The 24,752-nt window shown below is 43.1% G+C and overlaps 1 pseudogene; it reads right to left on the reverse strand.

The window, feature by feature from the left end:
- Positions 1-1,035: 1,035 nt before the first annotated feature.
- LOC147372852 (antigen WC1.1-like) lies at positions 1,036-22,282 on the reverse strand (annotated as a pseudogene).
- Positions 22,283-24,752: the final 2,470 nt, after the last annotated feature.

Consider the following 24,752-nt stretch of genomic DNA (forward strand, 5'->3'; position numbering starts at 1 on the left):
AAAGAATGGATTCATAAGGATTTGGACTAGACATGGGAGAAGAGCAAGGAGGAATCCATATCTCCTTGAGGAATAAACAGATAAAGTAACCTAGGGAATGAGAGATGAAAAGGCAGAGGTAGTTATCTAGAGTTAGAGTTTTAATTGACCCTTGAACGCTTAAGCAGAATAAGGAAAGGTGTATCCATTCTCCTCCACCAGCAAATTCCCACTTTGAAACCCACACCGAAGTCTGGTGACCAAGAACAGGTTAAAAACAGGTGATGTGATGTCTCAGGGAAGAACATACAGGAATGTTCAGGATTGGGTTTTTTCCATGAGTTTGTGAAATGAAAATATCTCCTGCCATATCAATAAACAAGAAATGTCACAGCCATCAATGATTTCTGGTCTCCATATGTGAATGAGGGCTCCCAAAACTGATCCAGGGGATGCTGCCACCCTCCATGGTGATTGCTGAGGAGCTGGGGGAAAGCAAGAAGCAGCCATCTGCCACTCCTTAAGGTGAGCCGGGAAACAGGGTTGGCCCCAGATAGCTGAGCTGCATATGGAAGAATTGAATCCAGTGAGACCAGAGGCTTGCATCTTCCCATACATACATAGAACGCTACATTCCTTAACTTGGTACCTGATCTTTGATCTTCAGACTGCCTGCTCCCTTTGTTGCAAAATTGCATACAGCCTGACTTCCCCTGCTGCCTCTTTGGAGCAGTTTTCTCAGAGCTACTGAGATTCTATATGTCCAGGGCTTGAAGTCTTAAGCATTCCCACCAAATAAAATAACTCTACAGGTTCTGACTATACTTTTTGGTCAACAAAGTCATCTTGCTAGGACGGAGGGTGTGAATGTGGACCAAGTTTAGATACTTTTTCTAAGTAAGAGTGACCGGAGCATCTGTGTTCCTGGGCTAAGTCATGGCCTCATTAGCCTTTGAAGAAGGTGAGAAAACAGGGCAGTGCACTCATCATGTATTTCCTTTGAGGAAAATGGTGTCTGCAGACCAATCCTCTAAAATCATTTGACATGGAACGTGGTAATTATTAACAAAGCAAAAAAAGCCACTTTATTCAGAATATTTCATTTTGAGCAATTTCCATATAACACAATCACAAGTCACCACTACTCTATTGAATACAGACAATTAGAATATCTGAGGCATTATCTTGTATTTAATACAAATCACAGGAAAGTCACTCTGCAAGTTCCAGGGGCACTGAGTTTAACATCATCGTATCCAGGGTCCCTTTTCTCCCCCTGGAGCAGCCGGGGCTCTCTTCTCCTTCCCCAGGATCAGCTTCCTCTCTAAAGACATTCAGAGAAGAGCCTGAAATAGTAAAGAAAACTATGATTAGATCTGAGACAAGGGGACCAAACAGTGCGGTGGAAGCTAGTTAAGCAAGTTGTGATAACAAACCATCCCTGGGACCCAGGTGTGGGCAGGGAAACTCAGACTATTTCATGTCAGTTACAATGAGGATGGATCCCAGCTGTCCTTTCAGATCCAGTCCATGTGGTCTCTGGGACTTCAGCTCCTGTGGAAACCCTGCATCACAGGAGATCTGTGCTCACACAGGAGGTATGTGAAGATCTGCCTTCAGGCTATACAATCAGCAATGAAATGCCCAGGAATTGTAAGAGCATAACAATGAATTTAAATGTTCTCCTTTCACAACTGACAAACGTGAAATCACAATTAGATGGAGAGTGGAGACAGGAAAATTCTGAGTTCCTCAATCACAAACCAACTCTGCTCTTAGTAGCCTTGATGCATGTTCCTAAATGTCCACAAAGAGTATCACTGGAGCATCCACAGATGGCCCCTCCCCAGGGACCACACAGGCCCTCAGATGGAGAAATGCTCCTTTCCAGAGAAAGAATGTTTTCTCTTGACCACTAAAATATCTGGAGGAAATTAGACCTTAGCTGATCACAAACTCTGAATCAATTGTTAGGTAGTTAGAATGGGAAAAAGGAGTCCAGGATATCGGTGGCTAAAAGACAAAGAAGAGAAAAACCCACGAAAATAGAACAAAAGAAGGTCCAAGGACTGGAATGAGAACCTCAGGTGAAACAAAGAGCCCTCCTGGCTAGCCCAGTTTACATAGAGCAGGCTCAGGGGAGGAGACAAAACATATAAAAAGAAGAGCCAAAACTGAGCCTCTATCATCGCCTCTCTTTGCTTCTTTTGGGTCAACCTGCCCTCACAACTCAAGGATGTATTTTCCTCTGCTTGCCAAATAAAACTGAGCTATAACTGAGCTGTAACTCTGGTCCATCTGCCACTTTAAATTTTTGCTGTAGTGAGACAGAACCAAGGAAATCACACACTCCCCCGACACAATGATCCACCAACATGGCTTAATGTTAAGGCCGCCATATACCATAGACTCTGTACATGTCATTGCAACCTTATAAACAGAGCTAATCTTAAATTACCAGAATGCCTCACAAATTTCAATACTGCAATAGTTTTTAAATCTCTATCTTTCATATACAGGACAGCACTGAGATGTTATAAAAAACACTTGTCTATTTTTGGATTTCATAAATATGCTCAATTAATCTATAAGCGATCTATTTCTTTTGGCCACTACACAATGCTTGTGGGATCTTAGTTCCTTCACCAGGGATTGAACCCAGGCCATAGCAGTGAAAGTGCAGAGTCCTAACCACTGGATTACCAGAAAAGTCCCTAATCTATACATTTTAATGCAAGCATATCACATATAAAGTGAAAATTTATGTTGCATTATAGAGCTGCGGCTGCTGCTAAGTCACATCAGCTATGTCCGATTCTGTGTGACCCCGTGGATGGCAACCCACCAGGCTGCTCTGTCCCTGGGATTCTCCAGGCAAGAATACTGGAGTGGGTTGCCGTTTACTTCTCCAATGCATGAAAGTGAAAAGTGAAAGTGAAGTTGCTCAGTCGGGTGCAACTCTTCATGACCCCATGGACTGTAGCCTACCAGGCTCCTCCATCCATGGGATTTTCCAGGCAAAAGTACAGGAGTGGGTCGCCATTCCCTTCTCCATGCATTGCTGCTGCTGCTGCTAAGTCACTTCAGTCGTGTCCGACTCTGTGCGACCCCATAGATGGCAGCCCACCAGGGTCCTCTGTCCCTGGGATTCTCCAGGCAAGAATACTGGAGTGGGTTGCCATTGCATTCTCCATCTCCATACATTATGGAGACATAAATGCTAAAAATACAGTTATTCCTCATCCCCAAGGAGTCTGACATCATTAAAGATAGCATTTGGTTGTGAAGTGAAGTGCTAGTTATTCAGCTGTGTCTGACTCTTTGCAACCCTATGAACTGTAACCTATCAGGCCCTTCTGTCCATGGGATTCTCCAGGCAAGAATACTGGAGAGGGTAGCCATTCCCTTCTCCAGGGGATCTTCCTGATCCAGGGATCAAACCCCAGTCTCCTGCATTGCAGGCAGATTCTTTACCACCTGAGCCACCAGGGAAGCCCATCAAAAGCATGAGATTGCCCATGTTTTGAAACTGTAGAGAGGCTTGGCCTTGAGGAGCTCAAATTCACACTTTCCTAGACAGAGACCAAAGATTACAGGGGATCAGCTAATCCCACTCACCTGTCTGAGACCTCATCCCATCTTCCTTCTTTGGGAGCACTTCTTCCTCACTCCCCTGAGAGGCAGGAGGAGCCCCAGGCACTGGTACCTCTTCAGCATCATTGTAATCCTCACCAGGGGCATCAGTCCTCTGATCTGGGGCTTCTGAGGGCAGAGCAAGGGTCAGATGAAACCACAGTAAGGGGGTTGGTCTGGGAAATACCTAAGATCCCTCCTGACCCAGAGTTTCTGAGCTGCTAAATAGAGGCACCAGTCACTCCTTGTTTCAAAAGATTTTTTTCTCTGAGACCATGTTTCATTTTGATGTGTCCATAAACCAAAACATGATTTTGCATATCTTAATATTTCCTGATTGAAAATATATATCTCAAAGCAACTCTCCCACCATTGAACATTACTAAAATATTTTGACAAACTGTGCTTTACAGATGTTATTTTTAAAACCAGTGTGTGTCACTTGTGATTCTGAACACAGACAGCCCAGCCACAAATGTGAGACATCACAGAACAGCCAGAGAAGAAGAAGGACAGACCCAATCTGGACACAAGGGATCCCTCTGGTCCATCAAAGGAAGACTGTTCCCGTTACATATCCTCTCTATGAGGAGGGACTCTCCTCCCAACACTCAGCTGAAGCAGGTCCACCTCTATTACCTGGAGCAGATCTGGAGTCATGGCTGTCCTCACCATCTGACAGGAAGCCTAAAGTGGAGAAAAACATCACACAGCACACAGAATGACCCTCCCATACCCACAGGGCCTGAGTTACAGCTGAGAAGGGACAGGCCTGGCTCCTGCAGTGTAGATGAAGGCTGGGGGCTCAGAGGGCTGTGAGAGGCCATCCTGCCACTTTGAAGGAGCCACCTCTGTGAGCCTGGGGCATGAGTGGAGTCTGCTGATGCTGAGAAGACATGCACAGCCAGTGAGTGGTGACAACCAGAAGTCCAAGGAGGGAAGGCAGAGACACCCACCTGGGCTGCCCAGAAGACACTCCTTCCGTGTTGCAAGGTCATCAAGCTCCTCATACATGGCTTCAGCAAGAGCATCTTCATAGCTAGATAAGGCTGAGAGATGCTCAGCAGGTCAGAGATGCTGCCCCAAACACCCCGATCCAACAGGCCCACCCTTCATCTCCCCTGTGCTCACACAGGGCTGCCTGAACCTCGGCATTGTCTCCCACTCCATGTACTGTTTCGGCACCTTCTCCCCTGTCACCTGAATCCACAGTTCAGCCCCAACTCTTTTTGGTCTCATAAGAGAGGCCATGACTTATGAGAGTTCACGCCCCAGTCCTAAGAACCTCTGTCTATTCAACCCTTAGAGCTCAGCATGGAGCATATTGAGTTCTGCAGACTCAGAACAGAGACCTGGCCCAGGTTCCCCTGCTCACACCTGCCCCATCTCCTGCCTCCACATACTCTCCCTGGTCCCCAGTTCCCCCTGCAGCCCACCTCTGCGCTCTGCTCTCCATCTGAGCAGCTGAGTCACCAGGATGATGAAGACCAGGAAGAGAAGGGCCCCCAGGATGAGGCAGAGGACCCCAGGCAGGGAGAAGATGCCAGGGAGAGGATTTGAGGTTGTTCTGGTCCCTAAGGAGAACAGGCAAGAGGGCTGGAGAAGGTCCTGGGCACAGAGAAACCCCCTGTGCCAGCATTTCCAGGGAGCTCCGGACAATGATATCCCAGCCTCAGACCCAAGTGCACTGACAGTGACTGGGGTTCTCCAGGTCTCATCCTGAGACAAGTCAACTCCACTCCAGCTGAGGCAGAGCTGGGGATTATCAGGGAGATGCCCTGTCGAGATAGCTTCTGAAGACCCAGCTCTTCCCTTCTCCTTGGGCTTCAGGAGACAGAGTGTCCAACAGTCCTGGGACCTGCACCTCACAGATGAGGAGCAACACTCAAGGACAGGTGGGAGAACCTTAGAATCTGCACCATGGGAACCAGACTCACTTGGATTCTGGGTATGACAACCTTCTGACCCTGGGAACCAAAGCAGGGGATTTCCCCAAAGTAATGCCCCGACTCCTCCCCACCAGCCAGGGCTCCTCAGGCTCTTTCCTCTCCTGAGCTGTCAGAGAGCCCACAGAACAGGTCCCCAGTATTTGAGTATTCTCCCCTGCTTGTGGATGGACCACAGTACCTGCTGTACTCAGGGGCAATGTTGTCCTTGCACCTAAAGAGAAAAACAGGAGTCTAGAGCAGGGTGATTGGCCAGAATGCGGGGCAGTTCATTTTTCCCTCCTGAGCCTGAAATCACCCCTCAGTCTCCACAACATCAATGTCCAGTCCTCCTGGCTCCCCCATCCTAGATCAGGGCCCCAGGATCGGGACATTGTCTGAACACAAACTCCCCACCACCCCCAGCCCAGCCCACTGCCCCTGCACTGCCCCAGCTCACCCAGGGTGGACCCCGAGTCCCTCACTCACCAGAGCACCTCACACCAGCATCCTCCTCATGCTTGCAGGCGCTCTGCCCCCAGGGCTCCGCAGCACAGTCTCACAAGGACTCCCAGCCCCCGCACTGCACCTCGTCCAGCTAGATGCTTCCATTTCCAGGGCCAAACCCTGCAGCCCGCACGGCTTCCAGGGCCGGGCCACAGCCCAGCTGCTGACACACCACCTCGGCCTCTGCCAGGCTCCAGGAGTCATCACACATGGTGCCCCAGGAACCGCTGTGCCACACCTCCACCCGCCCTGAGCACTCGGTGTCTCCTTCCGAGTCTCAGCTTCTCTCTGTCTGAAAAGGCAGCAGCCCCTCCTGTGACTCCCCTGGTGGGAGGAAGGAGCCCCTGGGAGCCACAGGGGAGGGGGCGGGGCTGACACACCTGTGCAGGGGGCAGCAGTTGGACAGCTCTTGGGTCTTCTTCCTGCACACAACAGGGAAACAGTGGATCAGGAACAGCTGAGGGTGGTCCTGTCCCCAAATAATATTATCTAAGGTCCTTGGCTCAATCCAAATAACAGGTGTAAACAGAGGCTCATTATCTACTGGGCTGAGACATTCACTGCATCTTAGCACCAGTTCAAAAAACTTTCTCTATTTACTTGTTTACCAGTCTCCACATCGCACAACAAAAGCAAACAAACAGACACAGAGATACACAAACACACACATGCACATTTTGTAGAGTCAATTTCAACTCATCCCTTAGATTGGAAAATATAAAATCACTCTAACAACACCCTACAGGGTTGGGACAGACACAAAAACAGACAGTAAGTCACCTGCACACGAGATATAGGCTTCCTCCTTTGGAGAGCAAGAACTGTATTTCCAAGGGTCAGAAGGACACTGCCAGAGAGAGGTATCAGTTTTCTGACACCGGATTCCATCTACCCACCGGGGTCTAGAACCTTTCCTAAGAGCAACAGAAGAGTTGAGGGTTCCACTGTCCCCACAGCCAGGCTCTCTGCAGATCACGGACAAGGTGATGTCTTCCACTGGGCTGCAGCAGACGCTGCCCCAGGTCCCATTGTAGAAAACTTCCAGCCTCCCAGCACACTGCTGGTCCTCATTCACCATCCTGAGGGCCAGGAACTCTGACTGAAATAGGAGGAGACAGGACACAGTTAGCACTCCGCTCAGTGCTCTGGGTTTTCCTCTCCTCAAGAAACTGTGACCATAAATTCCTGACCCTGCTGAGGAGGAGATACCCACTAGGTGACAAGACTGAAGACAAGATTTGTCTCCAGTTCAACTGACTTTGTCCTTTAACGTCTGTCTTTCTACTTCTATTACAATGATGTAGTGGATACGAACAGAAAGGAAGACCAACCTGGACTTCTATAGGGAGAGGAGATGAATCATTCTTCCTGACAAAACCTCTAAAAATGTATGTGAAAGGGAAGTGATGTGGATATTGGGGAAGTGGGCAGAATATTGAACCACAATTGTCTAAGTCTTAATCCCTGGAAGCTGTCAATGTTACCTTTCAAGAGAGACTTTCCAGATATTTTTAAGACTAGAAACTTAGGACCTTGGGATGGTGATATTAACCTGCAACATTATGCATTAACCAAGTAAACCCAATGTAATCATATTCTTGGGCTTCCCTGGTAGTTCAGATGGTAAATAATCTGCTACAATGCAGTAGCCCCAGGTTCGATCCCTGGGTCAGAAAGATCCCCTGGAGAAGGGAATGGTAACCCACCCCAGTATTCTTTCCTGGAGAATTCCATGGACAAGAGAACCTGGTGGGCTACAGTCTGTGGGGTCACAAAGGGACAGACATGACTGAAAAATTCAACATGCATACACACAATAACATCCTTAGACCTACCATCTGCAAAACTGGAGTTCTCTTTTTGACTGTGTTTAGAGACCTTTTAGAACTAACACTCAAAAAAGATGTCCTTTTCATTATAGGGGACTGGAATGCAAAAGTAGGAAATCAAGAAACACCTGGAGTAACAGGCAAATTTGGCCTTGGAATATGGAAGGAAGCAGGGCAAAGACTAAGAGAGTTTTGCAAAGAAAATGCACTGGTCATAACAAACACCCTCTTCCAACAACACAAGAGAAGACTCCACACATGGACATCTCCAGATGGTCAACACCGAAATGAGATTGATTATATTCTTTGCAGCCAAAGATGGAGAAGCTCTATACAGTCAACAAATACAAGAGCAGGAGCTGACTGTGGCTCAGATCATGAACTCCTTATTACCAAATTCTTAAATTGAAGAAAGTAGGGAAAACCACTCGACCATTCAGGTATGACCTAAATCAAATCCCTTATGATTATACAGTGGAAGTGAGAAATAGATTTAAGGGCCTAGATCGGATAGATAGAGTGCCTGATGAACTGTGGAATAAGGTTCGTGACATTGTACAGGAGACAGAGATCAAGACCATCCCCATGGAAAAGAAATGCAAAAAGCAAACTGGCTGTCTGGGGAGGCCTTACAAATAGCTGTGAAAAGAAGAGAAGCGAAAAGCAAAGGAGAAAAGGAAAGATATAAGCATCTGAATGCAGAGATCCAAAGACTAGCAAGAAGAGATAAGAAAGCCTTCCTCAGTGATCAATGCAAAGAAATAGAGGAAAACAACAGAATGGGAAAGACTAGAGATCTCTTCAAGAAAATCAAAGATACCAAAGGAACATTTCATGCAAAGATGGGCTCAATAAAGGACAGAAATGGTATGGACCTAACAGAAGCAGAAGATATTAAGAAGAGATGGCAAGAATACACAGAAGAACTGTACAAAAAAGATCTTCACGACCCAGATAATGACAATGGTGTGATCACTGACCTAGAGCCAGACATCCTGGAATGTGAAGTCAAGTGGGCCTTAGAAAGCATCACTACAAACAAAGCTAGTGGAGGTGATGGAATTCCAGTTGAGCTATTTCAAACCCTGAAAGATGATGCAGTGAAAGTGCTGCACTCAATATGCCAGCAAATTTGGAAAACTCAGCAGTGGCCACAGGACTGGAAAAGGTCACTTTTCATTCCAATCCCAAAGAAAGGCAATGCCAAAGAATGCTCAAACTACCACACAATTGCACTCATCTCACATGCTAGAAAAGTAATGCTCAAAATTCTCCAAGCCAGGCTTCAGCAATACATGAACCATGAACTTCCAGATGTTCAAGCTGGTTTTAGAAAAGGCAGAGGAACCAGACATCAAATTGCCAACATCCGCTGGATCATGGAAAAAGCAAGAGAGTTCCAGAAAAACGTCTATTTCTGCTTTATTGACTATGCCAAAGCCTTTGACTGTGTGGATCACAATAAACTCTGGAAAATTCTTCAAGAGATGGGAATACCAGACCACCTGACCTGCCTCTTGAGAAACCCGTATGCAAGTCAAGAAGCAACAGTTAGAACTGGACATGGAACAACAGACGGTTCCAAATAGGAGAAGGAGTACGTCAAGGTTGTATATTGTCACCCTGCTTATTTAGCTTCTATGCAGAGTACATCATGAGAAATGCTGGACTGGAAGAAACACAAGCTGGAATCAAGATTGCCAGGAGAAATATCAATAACCTCAGTTATGCAGATGAAACCACCCTTATGGCAGACAGTGAAGAGGAACTAAAAAGCCTTTGATGAAAGTGAAAGTGGAGAGTGAAAAAGTTGGCTTAAAGCTCAACATTCAGAAAACAAAGATCATGGCATCTGGTCCCATCATTTCATGGGAAATAGATGGGGAAACATTGGAAACAGTGTCAGACTTTATTTTTCTGGGCTCCAAAATCACTGCAGATGGTGACTGCAGCCATGAAATTAAAAGACGCTTACTCCTTGGAAGGAAAGTTATGACCAACCTAGATAGCATATTCAAAAGCAGAGACATTACTTTGCCAACAAAGGTCTGTCTAGTCAAGGCTATGGTTTTTCCTGTGGTCATGTATGGATGTGAGAGTTGGACTGTGAAGAAGGCTAAGCACTGAAGAATTGATGCTTTTGAACAGTGGTGTTGGAGAAGATTCTTGAGAGTCCCTTGGACTGCAAGGAGATCCAACCAGTCCATTCTGAAGGAGATCAGTCCTGGGATTTCTTTGGAGGGAATGATGCTAAAGCTGAAACTCCAGTACTTTGGCCACCTCATGTGAAGAGTTGACTCATTGGAAAAGACTCTGATGCTGGGAGGGATTGGGGGCAGGAGGAGAAGGGGACGACAGAGGATGAGATGGCTGGATGGCATCACTGACTCGATGGACATGAGTCTCAGTGAACTCCGAGAGTTGGTGATGGACAGGGAGGCCTGGCGTGCTGTGATTCATGGGGTCACAAAGAGTCGGACATGACTGAGCAACTGAACTGAACTGAACAGAGGAAGTTGAGACATGGAGGAAAGGTCAGAGGACAGAATGTTGTCTGAAGAAGAAGAAAGAGGGCTCTGAGACAAGAAATGAGGCCACACTGAAGCCAGGAAAGGCTGGGAAAGGAGTCCTCCCCAGACCCTTCAGGAAGAACGCAGCCCTGTGGACACTGGGATGTTGGCCCACGGAGAGCCTCATCAGACTCCTAGCATACAGAACTGAACAGAGTAAGATTGTGCTTTCATTACAACATCTACAGGATCTCCAGACTGTACTACCACAGGGAACAGAGGAAAGAGCCCTACTTTCACATGGAAACTGTGAGAAACGGCTCTGCCACGAAACACTGGTGAGAAGAAAGGACCAGAATCTCAGCTGATGCAGGAGGAAGTGAAAGCACCTCCTCTTCAGGTCTGCTGAAAAGTCAGGCTCAATGGGAGGAAGCCTCCATCTCTGGTCCTTTCAGCATCTCTCCCTCAGGGCTTAGACCCCGTACTCCAGGGTTCTACCCATACCCCAGACTGTGGACAGTGTGCAGCACAGACCTGAGCAGATGACCCCCACATCCTCCTGTGTCTGCAGTAGTGCTGCCCCCAGCCCCGAGAAGGGCACCTCCACACGTGGGACTCCTTTCTTGTGCAGTTCAGGTTGTCCAGCCAGATGGGCCCTGAGCCCGCTCCGAAGTGAGCAGACCCCATGGCATTGAGGGCTTCTCCACAGCCCTCAATAAGGCTGCACACCACGTGGGTATCGCCCAGGTCCCAGCCGTCATCACAGATGGTGTCCCAGGAGCCCTGGTCAAGGATCTCCGCTCTCCCTGCGCAGTGACTGCCCCCGTCCACCAGGCGGAACTGTCTGCTGCCTGAGGAGAGAGAATTGGGACAGTGGGGTGGTGACCCCAGGGGTTGAGAAGGGTCTTCTGTCCTGTGGGACCCTCACCTGAGCAGTAGGGGGCGCTCTCCTCTGAGGCCGCAGAGCCTGCTGGTTCCGAGCGGGAATCGTTGGACTGGGGCAGCACCTGGGCCTGGTTTCCTGCAGAAACAGCAATGATCAGAGGGTTGGGAGGGTTGGAAGTTCTTAAACATATCTGCAAAATCTTTACTGTCATATCCACTGAGAATTCAGATCTATGACTCCTCTTGAAGCTTTGCTGACCTTCGTGAATTCCTAGTAACCAATAGAAGTGAGTGAAAGTAATGTTCAGTTCAGTTCAGTCGCTCAGTCGTGTCCGACTCTTTGCGACCCCATGAATCGCAGCACGCCAGGCCTCCCTGTCCCTCACCAACTCCTGGAGTTCACTCAAACTCACGTCCATCGAGTGGGTGATGCCATCCAGCCATCTCATCCTCTGTCGTCCCCTTCTCCTCCTGCCCTCAATCCCTCCCAGCATCAGTCTTTTCCAATGAGTCAACTCTTCTCATGAGGTGGCGAAAGTAATGTTAGGTAGGTAGAATAGGAAGAAAGAGTCCAAAATGGCGGTGGCTAAAAGACAGGGAAGGGAAAAGCCTGCGAAAATAGAACAAAAGAAGGTCCGAGGACTGGAGTGAGGACCTCAGGTAAAACAAACAACACTCTTGGCTGGCCCAATTTACATAAGACAGGCCCAGGGAGAAAAAAAAAAAAAAAAACGTATAAAAAGAGGAGCCAAAGCTAGCTCGCTTGCTCTCTCTCCCACTCACTGGGGCGCTCTTCTCTTTGCATCTTTGGACCAACGTGCCCTCATGCCTCGAAGATGGATTTTCCTGCTATCTTCTAAATAAAATAGAGCTGTAACACTGATTTGTCTAAGAGCTATAACATGGTCCATTCGAGACCTGAGAGCTATAACACGGTCTATCCAAGACCCGAGAGCTGTGACATGCCAAGGGGGCTTTAATATCCGTCGCTCCAAATCTTTGTTGTGACGAGACAAAAACCGAGGAACATACACTCGCCTGACAGTAACATTGCTTGGCTCTCAGCAGTAGGTCTGAAAACTCAGGCAGCTTCCTATGCAATCACTTAAGACTTTGCTTTAAGGCAAGTCTTTACCCTGTTGAGACTCTGTCCTGCAGAGATTGTCATGTGCAGGTCTCTGGTCACTCAGTTCAATCCATCTGCCAGGCCTGTTCATGAACCATCTTGGATTCCCAACCCAGTTGTGTCTTCAGATGATGTCAGCCCCAGCTGATATTGGGCTACAACCTGATAAGACTCCAAGACAAATACAAATCTGAGCACATCCCTAATTCTTTATGCAGGAAACCATGAGAAAAGATTAAAAGGAGTTTTAAGCTGGTAAGTTTTGAGGGAAATTTTGTTATGCAGCAATAGTAACTAAACACTTAAACTTACTATATCACTAAGAATTTATGAAGACAAATGAAGTGTGTGTATTGTATTCAAAAGGACTTGTATATGCATATGCATAGCATCTTTATCCATAATGATCAAATTTGGGATGCCACCTAACACTGGTGACATTGCTTTTGGAACAAAGCAACAGGCAGAAGCTAGATGGGGTGGAGGAGATTATTAGCAGAAACCTGATGGGCTTGGGCAATGCTGTCGATGAGGACTGAAAGGAAGTGAGGAAATACCACTGGGGCTGAAGGAAAAATGCACGGTGATCTGTGTTATGCAGAATAAAATGGTCACTTTAAATGACTATATTTTAAAGTCATTTTGTTTCGTGGGAACAGTAACTAGAAAACACTCTCAGCTTCAGCAACTCAGTAGTGAAGCAGCAAAACCAATCACTAAATATTTAGAAGATCCGAATGGTGTGATTACAAAATGGAGTATGTCCTGCCGCATCAGTAAACAAGAATGTCACAATCATCAGCAATTGGGGGCCTCCAAATGTGAATCTCTGAGCCTGGGGGGCACCACAAAGGAAGCCCCAAAGGAAGAACAATGCCTGTGATCCAGCAGCTATCAGCTGCCTCAACTCCCTACAGTGAGCAGTGAGCAGAGAACTAAGGATGTAATAAAATCAAGAAGCTGGATCCTGGCCCCAGATAGCTGAGATGCATATAAAAAGAATGAATTCAGTGAGCCTGGCTGCTTGCATCTTCCCATGTATAGAAGAGTGCTAAGTTATCTGGTTTTCCTTAATGAACAATGATCTTTGATGTTCAGACTACCCACCTCCTTTGTTGCAACTTTGATATAACCTGACTCCTTCCCCACCTCCTTGGAGCAGTTTCTCAAGGCTGCTTGACATGTTGTCCCCCAGCCTCAAAGTCTTGAGAATTCCCACCAAACGGAACAGAATTCTTAACTTCTAGGTTGTGACTATTTTTTTTTTTAGGTTATGACTATTTTTTAAGTTAACAGATTTAACAAACATACATCTCAAAATTACAGAATACACCTTATTCCAAGCACTTACAGGCCATTTCCTAGGGCTTATCATATACAAGAAGTCAGATCCAAAAAAAATTTTAAGGGCTAAAATCATTTTTTTTAATATTTTTTTTTACTAAAGTAGAATTAAGCTAAAAACAGAAGACAGATAGTAAAACCTTCTTTCCTGAGGTATAATATTCATGCAACAAAATATATTGAGCATATTTTCATAAGTTTTGACAATCACATGTGCCAATGTACCACAATTAAAATTCAACATATATAGGATTACCCCAAAAGTTCCTACATGCCTTTTGCAACCAATAAAAGCCCAACAAACGCAGACCCAGGCAAATACTGATCCATCTTCCATCACAGTGTTACCGAATCCAAGCTCACTCTGCTCACCGCACAGCAGAACAATGAATCCAAGTGACGAGTGGTTGAGACAAGGAAGAGACTTTAATGGGGAAGACGGTTGCGGGGTGGATGTAAGGCTAGCACCTCAAAATAACCATCTTATCAGGGCCTGGTTGTCAGGTTCCTTTATGGATCAGAGATGAGTGAGAGGTGAGGAAACAAAGTAAAAAGACTATTCAACCTTTGCAAATGTCCCCTAGAATGGCTGTCCTCAGGCAGGGGGATGTATTAGTTTCATTTCCTTACAGTCCTTCAGTTCAATTCAGTTTAGTCGATCAGTCCTGTCCAACTCTTGTGACCCCATGGACTGCAGCACACTGGGCCTCCCTGTTCATCACCAACTCCTGGAGTTTATTCAAACTCATGTCCGTTGAGTCGGTGATGCCATCCAACCATCTCATTTTCTGTCGTCCCCTTCTCCTCCCGCCTTCAATCTTTCTCAGCATCAGGGTCTTTTCCAATGAGTCAGTTCTTTGCATCAGGTGGTCAAAGTATTGGAGTTTTAGCTTTAGCATCAGTCCTTCCAATGAATGCTCAGGACTGATTTCCTTTAGGATGAACTGGTTGGATCTTCTTGCAGTCCAAGGGACTCTCAAGAGTCTTCTCCAACACTAGAGTTCAAAAGCATCAATTCTTCAGTGCTCAGCTTTCTTTATAGTCCAACTCTCACAACCATACATGACTACCGGGAAAACCATAGCTTCGACTAGACAGACCTTTGTTGGCAAAGTAATGTCTCTGTTTTTTTATATACTGTCTAGATTGTTCATAACTTTTCTTCCAAGGAGCAAGCAGCTTCTAATTTCATGGCTGCAATCACCATCTGCAGTGATTTTGGAGCCCCCAAAAATAAAGTCTGTCACTGTTTCCATTGTTTCCCCATCTATTTGCCATGAAGTGATGGGACCAGATGCCATTATCTTAGTTTTCTGATTGTTGAGTTTTAAGCCAACTTTTTCCCTCTCCTCTTTCACTTTCATCAAGAGGCTCTTTAGTTCTTCACTTTCTGCCGTAAGGGTGGTTTCATCTCCATATCTGAGGTTATTGACATTTCTCCCAGCCATCTTGATTCCAGTTTGTGCTTCATCCAGCCCAGCGTTTCTTCACAGGTGGGCAACGCAGGTTATCTCCCTGAGGCAGGCCATCATATAGGTTTACAATAACAAAAAAGAGTTAAAGTCACAGAAGAAGATTCAATGTAAATTTAAAACTAACCCTTCCAGGTTACAACAGTAGATTAGTTGTGTTTTCTAGGATTTAATAAAATCATACAATAGGTAATCCCTTTCACATGGCTTCTTTCAGTTAGCACACACTGAGATTTTCTGTGTAGTTGGATTTATGAGTAGTTTATTCTTTGTATTGTTTAAACCCTTACATAGTTGAATATGCCATAATTTGTTTTCCATTCTTTCTCTAAAGAAAATTAGAGTGGTATATCATTCTTTTAAATAAAAATATTCTGGCTTTTCTAGCTTAAATTTTTTATGGACATATCTTTTCATTCCTCTTGGGTAATAGAAATTTTGAGTAACATAAAGTTGTCTAAGAGCCATTTTCTTATACATTATCATCATCAGTATATGAAGGTTCTAGTGGATCAGTATCCTTCTCCAAACTTGGAATTGTCAGTCTCCTTAACTCAAGCCATTCTAGTTTGTGAATTTATATCTCATGCTTTAATTTGAATTGCCTTAGTAACTAGTGATATTGAGTATCTTTTCATTTATTTATTGGCCATTTGTATATCATCTTTGGAGAATTGTCTTTCTTAATCTTTTGCCCACATTTAAACTGGGTATTTCTTATTTTTCTGTTATAAAGTTTTCACTTACTTGGGATACAAGTCCTTTGTTAGATATATTCATTGCAATTAATTTCTTCCTATCAGTGGAATGCCTTTTCATTTTCTTAATGTTTTCTTTCAAAAAGAAAAATATTTTAATTTTGATGAAAATCACTTCTCATTTTTTAACGATTAATGCCTTCTCCAGGATCATGATAGTTGTTCTTATATTTTCTACTACAAGTTTTATAATTGAATTTTTATGGGAATAACCATTTATTGGAGCTACTTTGATGGATTGGGGGCTTTCTGCAGAGTGAAGATGGAGGGAATGGGACTTAACAATGTGAAATAAGGATAGCAGTTTATTTTCTCCCATGCAGATATTCAGTTAGCAGATTATTTTTTGAAGATATTATATTTTCCCCTTTGAAATATCTCTGTGTCTTTTATGTTCTGTTGATCTATTTATCTATCCTTATTCAATGACCACATTGCTCTGGATACATTGCACAAAACTTGAAGTTAGCTTGCTTCTATTTTCACCCTTCTTTTTCAAAATCGTTTTGTCCATTCTAGTTCCTTCACATTTAAATATATAATTTAGAATTGAGTTATAAAGTTCTACAAAATATTGCTTGGATTTTGATTAGAATTAGATTGATCATATAGATCAGCTGAAGAGAATTGACAACCCTCTTATGTTTTCAAATCCATGAACCTGGTATACATCTTTCTTTTTTTAGATGCTCTGTGACTTTCAATGTAAAGTCCTTTAGATATTTTGTTAAGCTTCTTCCTACAAATTTAACAGTCTTCATACTATGATAAAGGGAGTCGGATGACTGAGATGGTAAAGAGTCTGCCTGCAATGCGGGAGACCTGGTTCAATCCCTGGGTTAGGAAGACGCCCTGGAGAAGGAAATGGCAACCCACTCCAGTACTCTTGCCTGGAAAATCCCATGGACAGAGGATCCTGGTAGGCTACAGTAGATGGGGTCACAAAGAGTCAGACATGACTGAGTGACTTCACTTTTTTATACTATGATAAGTAGAGTTTTTCCAAATTTTCCCTATATTTTGCTACTATTAAAAAAAATACCACTTATGTTTGCTTTATGCTTCATTGATCATTCGTGAAGACAGTTTGTGTATGTGGATAAACTGTATATAAGTCATCAATCTGAGGCCATAAGAAATGTGAACAAGCTAGTCCTGCATGTGACCAGTGGAGTTTCAAATTTTAAACAGCACATTATATTCATTTAGTTATTCCACTTTATTCAATAATTTTTCTGCTACTTTTATGATTCTTCATCTTTGATTTTTTTACAGTTTAATTATAGTGTTTCTGAGAGAAGGTCTTTTGCATTTGGATTGTAGGGTGACCTATTAGCTTTATCAACTTGAATTTTCAAGCCTCTCCCCAAGTTAGAAAAGTTCACAGCTATTATTCATTTAAATACACTTTCTCCCACCCTCTCTCTTCTTCTAGACCCCCAATTACTTCAATAATATTTGTATGTCAGATGGAGACCCATGAATCACATAGGATATCTTTGTTCTTTTTCACTCATTCCATTGGTTCTCCGTTGACTGATTATTTCAAAGGTTATATCCTGTAGCCAATGATTATATCTTGAATTTGACCTGCTTTGTTGTAGATGCTCTCTATTACATTTTTTTCCATTTCATTTATTAAATTCTTCAGCACCAGATTTTTTATTTCGTTCTTTTTATAACTTCTCTTTATTAAATTTCTCATTTTGTTCATCTATTATTTCCCTGACTTAATTAAATTGTCTTTCTGTCTTTTCTTGTAGTTCATTCAGTTTCCTCAAAACAGCTGTGTTGGATTCTTTATGAGCTAGATCACAAAGTTCCATGTCATTGACATGTGTATCTTTGTCAGTTTTGCAAAGTTACTGTTACTCTTTGGTGATGAAATCTTTCCTTGATTCTTCAAGTTCCTTGTAATTTTGCCCTGCTGCTTTTGTTTTAGATGTAGAAGCTGCTGCTGCTGCTGCTAAGTCGCTTCAGTCATGTCCGACTCTGTGCGACCCCATAGACGGCAGTCCACCAGGCTCCCCCATCCCTGGGATTCTCCAGGCAAGAAGACACCCCATCAAATCTTTACTAATTACCCTAAGGGAGAGTGTACTCTTCTCTGACCTTATATAGACTCACTTGCTCTACATTTCTTGTTCCTTCTTGTAACAGAAACAAGCTTTTAAGCCTCTCTGGTGCTTACAACTCACCAGGAAACCTCTCTTCTGTTTTGCAGAATGTAGTGCTACATCTCAAGTCTGTGATTACCTGCTTGCCCACAGACCCTAGTCTATTTTTTTTGAGATCACTCCATTTACTGGAGTTTGCTCTCATTTCCACACTTGAGAACATACAAAAGCAGCTGTCAGAACAGTGACAGTAAGTATGAGTTTAGTATTCAGGGAATTGTAGTATCCACAGGCCTAAGGAGGGAGACTTTTCTTGACATTTTCCTAGAGGCTTATGGATGGGCTTCCTGCTTAAGCCCTGAGCATAGTCAGTATGAGTTGCATCCCTTTTACTCCATTTGACATTTTTGATGACCTTTCATGTTTCCTGTCTCCCCACAGTCAAGGAGCTTCAACCCCGGAACTCTGGGTTTTGCTGGAGAAAAAGTGGTTTCCCTGGCAGTATTGAGTGGCCACTAGCTCACTGTTCTCCTTTTCCCCCATTGGAGAGGCCCCACTTTATAGTTCAAATTTATGCTGTGTCACCTTGGAGTGAGGGGCAGCACTGGCAAAATTCATTGATCTCTCCAATCATTCAAACTTTTATTTTGGCTTCAACAGAGTACTGAAATCTCCCCTCAGGAATCCTGGACTTCTAACAAATTTTCTAGGTGTCTAACCAAGTCAGCACTCACCAGGTTTTTCCAGATTTTGCATGACCATAGCCCAGGGGGTTGGGACAGGTTCACTAGCTTCTGGCTGAGTCCAATCTGTACCAACATCTATCTGCCTATTACTGGATTCCCAGGTGGGTGATCATCCTCATATTGGATCCCACAACTTTCACAGAAGCTCTTTTAATCATGGATGTATGGTTAATTACTTGTTATAAAGAGAAGCAAATAGGAGGGATATCTTATACCACTATGATACTGACATCATTTCCTCTTTACCAAGACTTGAACATTTAGCTAAAGTGAAAATTCTTTGAATAGTACCAATTTAAATGACACAAGAACCAGCAGAAAATCTGAATCATTCTAATTTATTAAAAAATACAGAATTTGTATTTAAATTTTCCTACTATGAAACCAAAAGAAAACAACTTCAGGTTCAGGTGTATTTCACAAAAAAAACAGTTAATAATAACTTGTGAAATCAGAATTTCCTGAATTTGAATAATGTATTTGTACTTAAGAAACACACGCTGAGCTATCTGGTAAAGGAATCTGATGGGTATGGTAATTCTCACATGCTTCAGCAGGAAAAAAAAAAAAAACCTGACTGAGGTATATACTTATTTCTTATACATCGCTCTCCATGACTATACTTAAATAGCCATGTTTACTTAACAAATGTATTTCCCTTAATGCTTCTTGCCCCTGATCTGAAAAATGAATGAATAACAATGGAACCTGTATTTCATTGTGAAACTTCTAACTTCTGAAGCCAGTTTTCCCTCACTCTGCTCTTGAGACCATTTCACTCCATGAGCATCCTGGGTACCAGTAGCCCTTCTCTCTCTTACCTGAGCAGATCACAGAGGCCATGTTTCCATGGGAACAGTCAGGACCACCCAGGGCAGTTACAGCGTACTCCCACAGGAAGGACTCATTCCCCAAGCAGTGATATTGGGCTTTCCAGAGCTGATCATTTCCTTCTGCTCCTTTTGGGGTGGAGATGGCAACTCCACAGCTGAGCTGATGGCAGACAACATTGGCATTAGCCAGAGTCCAGTGGGAGGCACAGATCACTCTCCATCATCCAGAAATATTCATCTCCACCTGCCCCTCACACTAAGAGGAGCCATTTGTCATGAGCCGGACTTCTGTGTATGATGGTTGGAAAAGATAAAACTTCAACTAAATCTCATGTTTTCTCACCTTAACAGAGTGTGCAGGGAAGTTAAAGTCCTGATCTGCATCTCACCTGAACAGACAACCTGAACAGCTGCACTGTGGTGACAGTGTTTAATAGAAAGAAACTGTAAAGTAAAAAAATACAAAGAGAAAAATAAAAATCATTTGTCCTCCTACTCCCAGACATAAATACTGATAATATTTTGAAGTATTTTCCTTCAGTCTGACTTCTTTTCTTCTTTGTATCTTTTTAACTTAATTTTAATTATTCTGTTTTGGTTCTCTCTAAGTTTATTTTCAATCAAATAGAACAAGTCCCAGTATTTAAAAACCAAGAGACACTGTCTTGTTATTTCTCCAAATTACCAAATGACAACACAGAGCCTTCAATCTCCTTGTTCTGCCTCTTCTCTAAATCAGCCTGTCTCTTTTCTGATCTCCCTGAAATCACAAACCTCTGAATTATTCTGATATAATTTAAAGAAAAATGTGATTAAAGAATAATAATTTCAACATTATGGTAAACTCTGAAAAAAAAAAGCATAGCTAATACACCAATAAAGTACATAAAATAAAATATTAAAAACTTCCAATAAAAGATTAAAATAGGAACAAAGAAAACAAAACAAACAGCAAGTTAGTAAACTTAAACCCAACTATATAAATGATTGTATTAAATTTAAATAATTTAAACATTCCAAATAAAAGCAAGATAATCAAACTAGACAAAAGTAAGACAAAATCATACACTGTATACAAAAACAAACATAATATAAACATGGAAACATATTATAGAGGTCAAAAAAGATAAACCATGCAAACACTGATAAGAGAAAGCTATACTATCTATGTTAATATTGTACAAAGTAAGACTATAGAACAAAGAATATATTCAGAGAGAAAAAAGGAACATTTCATGATGATAAAATGCAAAAGAAATTATGTAGCTTCAGAATCAGTGTGAAGCAACTGATATGGTGTTTAAAAGAAAATTTATAGCTTTGATGCTTCCTTGATACCTGAAGGAGATCAGCTCTGGGATTTCTTTGGAAGGAATGAGGCTAAAGCTGAAACTCCAGTACTTTGGCCCCCTCATGTGAAGAGTTGACTCATTGGAAAAGACACTGATGCTGGGAGGAATTGGGGGCAGGAGGAGAAGGGGACGACAGAGGATGAGATGGCTGGATGGAATCACCGACTCGATGGACATGAGTCTGAGTGAACTCCGGGAGTTGGTGATGGACAGGGAGGCCTGGCATGCTGTGATTCATGGGGTCGCAAAGAGTCAGACATGACTGAGCGACTGAACTGAACTGAACTGAACTGATACCTACACTGTAATAGAAAATAAAACTGAGAGCAAATGATCTAAGATTCCATCTCAAGAACCTATAAAAATACAGGAAATCAAAAGAGAAGAATAAAAAACTAACAAAAATCAATAAAATAGGAAGCATACACAAAAAATAAAATCAATAAAGTCAGTTGGTAATTCTTTTTGAAAGGATAATAAAACTGATAATCCTCTAGCTAAAAAAAAATCAATCAAGAAAAAAAAGAGAGAATACAGAAATTTAATACCACCATAAATGAAAGGGGGGTTAACATTATAGACCTTTGAATTTGAAGTGTTAGTCACTCAGTCGTGTCCAACTCTTTGTGACCCCATGGACTGTAGCCTGCCAGACTCCTCTGTCCATAAGATTCCCCAGGCAAGAATACCGAAGTGGATTGCCATTCCCTTCTCCAGGGAATCTTCCCAAACCAGGGATCAAAGTCAGGTCTCTGGCACGGCAGGCAGATTCTTTATTGGCTACCCTTATAGATCTTACCAATATTTAAAAGATATGAGGAATAAAAAAAACTTTATCACAATTTGAAAACTGGTCTGAGTCCTTAAAAACTACTTGAAAATACAACTACCAAAATTTGATAGCACAAAAATTGGAAAATCTGAGCAGTCCTGTATTTGTTAAAGAAATAGAATCCTTACTACAAAAACTTCCCACAAGGAAAATTGCCGCCTTGAAATGCCAGCTCTTCCATGGAGCTCAGAAACAACTCCCACATTAAAATAAAGGCAGAGAGGGCAGGAAGGAATGAGAGCAGGAGGGAAGTGTAACGCAGAGGCTGTGGTGAATGTGGGAGTTGCCCTGGATGTTGATTCCCAACCTCCCTTCCTGCAATCCTTGCATCTTCATCTCCTCACCATTTTGCACTTCAGCACCACAGTCCTCAGTTTGTGAAGCCCCTCCCAAATCTTCCTCCTGAACCTCTTGAAGTCATCTCTGTATTTCATGCAAGCTCCTCTACATTCTTCTCAGGTCCTTGTTTCTACTCTGGATTTCTCCTAAACATACTTCACTTCCAACAATCCAGTAAAGGAGATGAAACTCTCTTTCACATCCACTTTCCTAAAATTGAGAAGAAGAAGGAACTCCAAGACTTCAATTTCAGTTAGAGAATCGAACAGACATGCTATTCTCTTCTTACCGCTTCTTCATCACCACTTTGGCCTACCTCCACTCAAACATCACTAAAACATGTTTCTGAAAATATAGAAGGGATAGACCAGAGAGATAAAACTGACGAAGAGATTAGCAGGAAAAAAAACAAAACAGTTCATAAATATGTGAAAGCCTAAAGTAAAGCAGTGCTAGGAATTAAAAACTGTTATCAAGGTTTAAATGCCAGAGCATCCTTTTAATTTTCAAGTGTATCTTAACCAGAAATTAATATCTAGACATTACATGCCTGCATGCTAAGTCACTTCAGTCATGTCCAATTCTTTGAGACCCCATGGACTGTAGCCCACCAGGCTCCTCTGTCCATGGGATTTTCCATGCAAGAATACTGGAGTGGGTTGCCATTTCCTGTTCCAGGGGATCTTCCTGACCCAGGGATCGAACTCACATCTCTTATGTCTCCTGCATTGGCAGGCAGATTCTTTACCACTAGCGCCACCTGGGAAGCCCATCAAGACATCATTTTTCTTAAAATAATAGTATTAGAGGCTTCAATATCTCAAAGTTCAAACATTGCACACTCCATTTTCATTTACAAGCTGATTAATCAAAATAAAGCAAGAGACTGCTGTAGTGTTTCCACCAGTTTACCTGCAGTTGGAATCATGATTAGGGCATAGTGACAATAAAGAATGTTACTTGAAATGCTGGAAAAAAGGTTTTCTTAAAAGAAAAATTTCTTTCTGAAATTCAAATGCCCCTTGAAAATAATTATTTTTAATAATAATAACAGAAGAAAATATTTGCAATGTTGAATAGGTTTATGCACACACCATAGTAATGATTTCACAGATGTATACTTACCTCCCTAAGTTTCAAGTTGTATACATTAAATATATACAGCTTTTTGTATGTCATCCATACTTCAAAGTAACTTAAAAATGAAAGTAATTCTTTGCTTAGGGGGTCTCAACAAGTATCATCAAAGATTTGCTGAGGGTGAGACTGGAAAAATCACTTTTGCAGAGACCATCCCCAAAAGAGCTGATTGGCTACGAGCTGCTAGAAACCTATTGCAGATGTTCTCAGGGCTCCCCCTGTCCCACCCACCAGATGGCTGACCATTTTCAAAGACTCAACCACCTACATTAGGAATTCACTGTGATACCTGATTTTCCTCTAGTCCACCTGGCCTATTGGGAATAATGTCTATGGTGTCTCTTCCACCATTGTGGTAACAACTGGAAACATCTCTGGAAGATACTGTGATAACTCCTCAAGCCCTAGTTTCACTGCTGTCTTCACTGCCTCCACCCTGACACAGGTCAAACACACTTAGCACTGAACACATCTCATAAGTCATTCAGGTCCTCTTAGCCTCACTGCCCTTAGTACATGTTTTGCTAGTCATGTTTCCCTGTTGTGTCAACATCCCCACTAATGGGATGTGAGCTCCCCACCCAGGTGACCAGGTGCACCTGTAAGATGACTCTAGCTGCTGCCACAAATCCTCCTTCTGGCCCTGAATGTGATCTAGTGGCATTCAAATGAACCAGTGAAATACCCTCATGACTTTTCCTTGTGTAACTGCACCCCGACCCCAGTGTTGTCACTTGTCACTTGTCTGTGTGCCTTTTTCTTTTGGCTCCCCATGCTTTCTTGAGCCAGCTCCCTTGCAGCCTCCCTGATACAGTCCCCTCATGCCTTTGGTGACTCTGTTTCTCTGAGACCAGAGAAGCATAATAAACTATGTGTGCCTGCCCCTCTCTTATGTCCTCTCTTGTGGCCAAACCTGACTGGCCATCCCAAAAGAATAAAAAGCAGCTACCAAAATGAAACTGATTCAGCATACTTTTAAATAAAAGTACAATTCAGTAGTTGTACTTATTTGTAACATTTGACCTCACCTCCCTGCCTCTTATGACACATCATAGAGATGTGAAAAGTCCAACTGTCCACAGGTCTGAAGTCTATACTGTCCAGGGCCAAGCAAGCCCTTACACTCTCTTGAGGACCTAATCATCCAGGAACCACTGATCCACTGTGGTTCCAACCACTGTGACCAGAGTCTTCCCCCAAGGACACTCTAAAGTCTGTGATCTGGTTTTCCCGTGATCATTCTGGGAATGAGACTGAGGTCTTTCCTGCTGGATATCCCCTCCCAGACCAGACAGGACTTACCTGAGCAGACTACTCCAATATCCTGGTCATGAGACAAGATATGAGTATAGTTTTTAAAATCAGGTTGAACACAGTTATTGATACTCAAAGTTGATTCAGGCTCTGTCCTGTTGCAGGAAAGAT

Source organism: Bos grunniens, chromosome 5, assembly GCF_055505025.1.
Source record: "Bos grunniens cultivar Pamir isolate PY7600 chromosome 5, Bosgru_T2T1.0, whole genome shotgun sequence".
Taxonomy (NCBI): domain Eukaryota; kingdom Metazoa; phylum Chordata; class Mammalia; order Artiodactyla; family Bovidae; genus Bos; species Bos grunniens.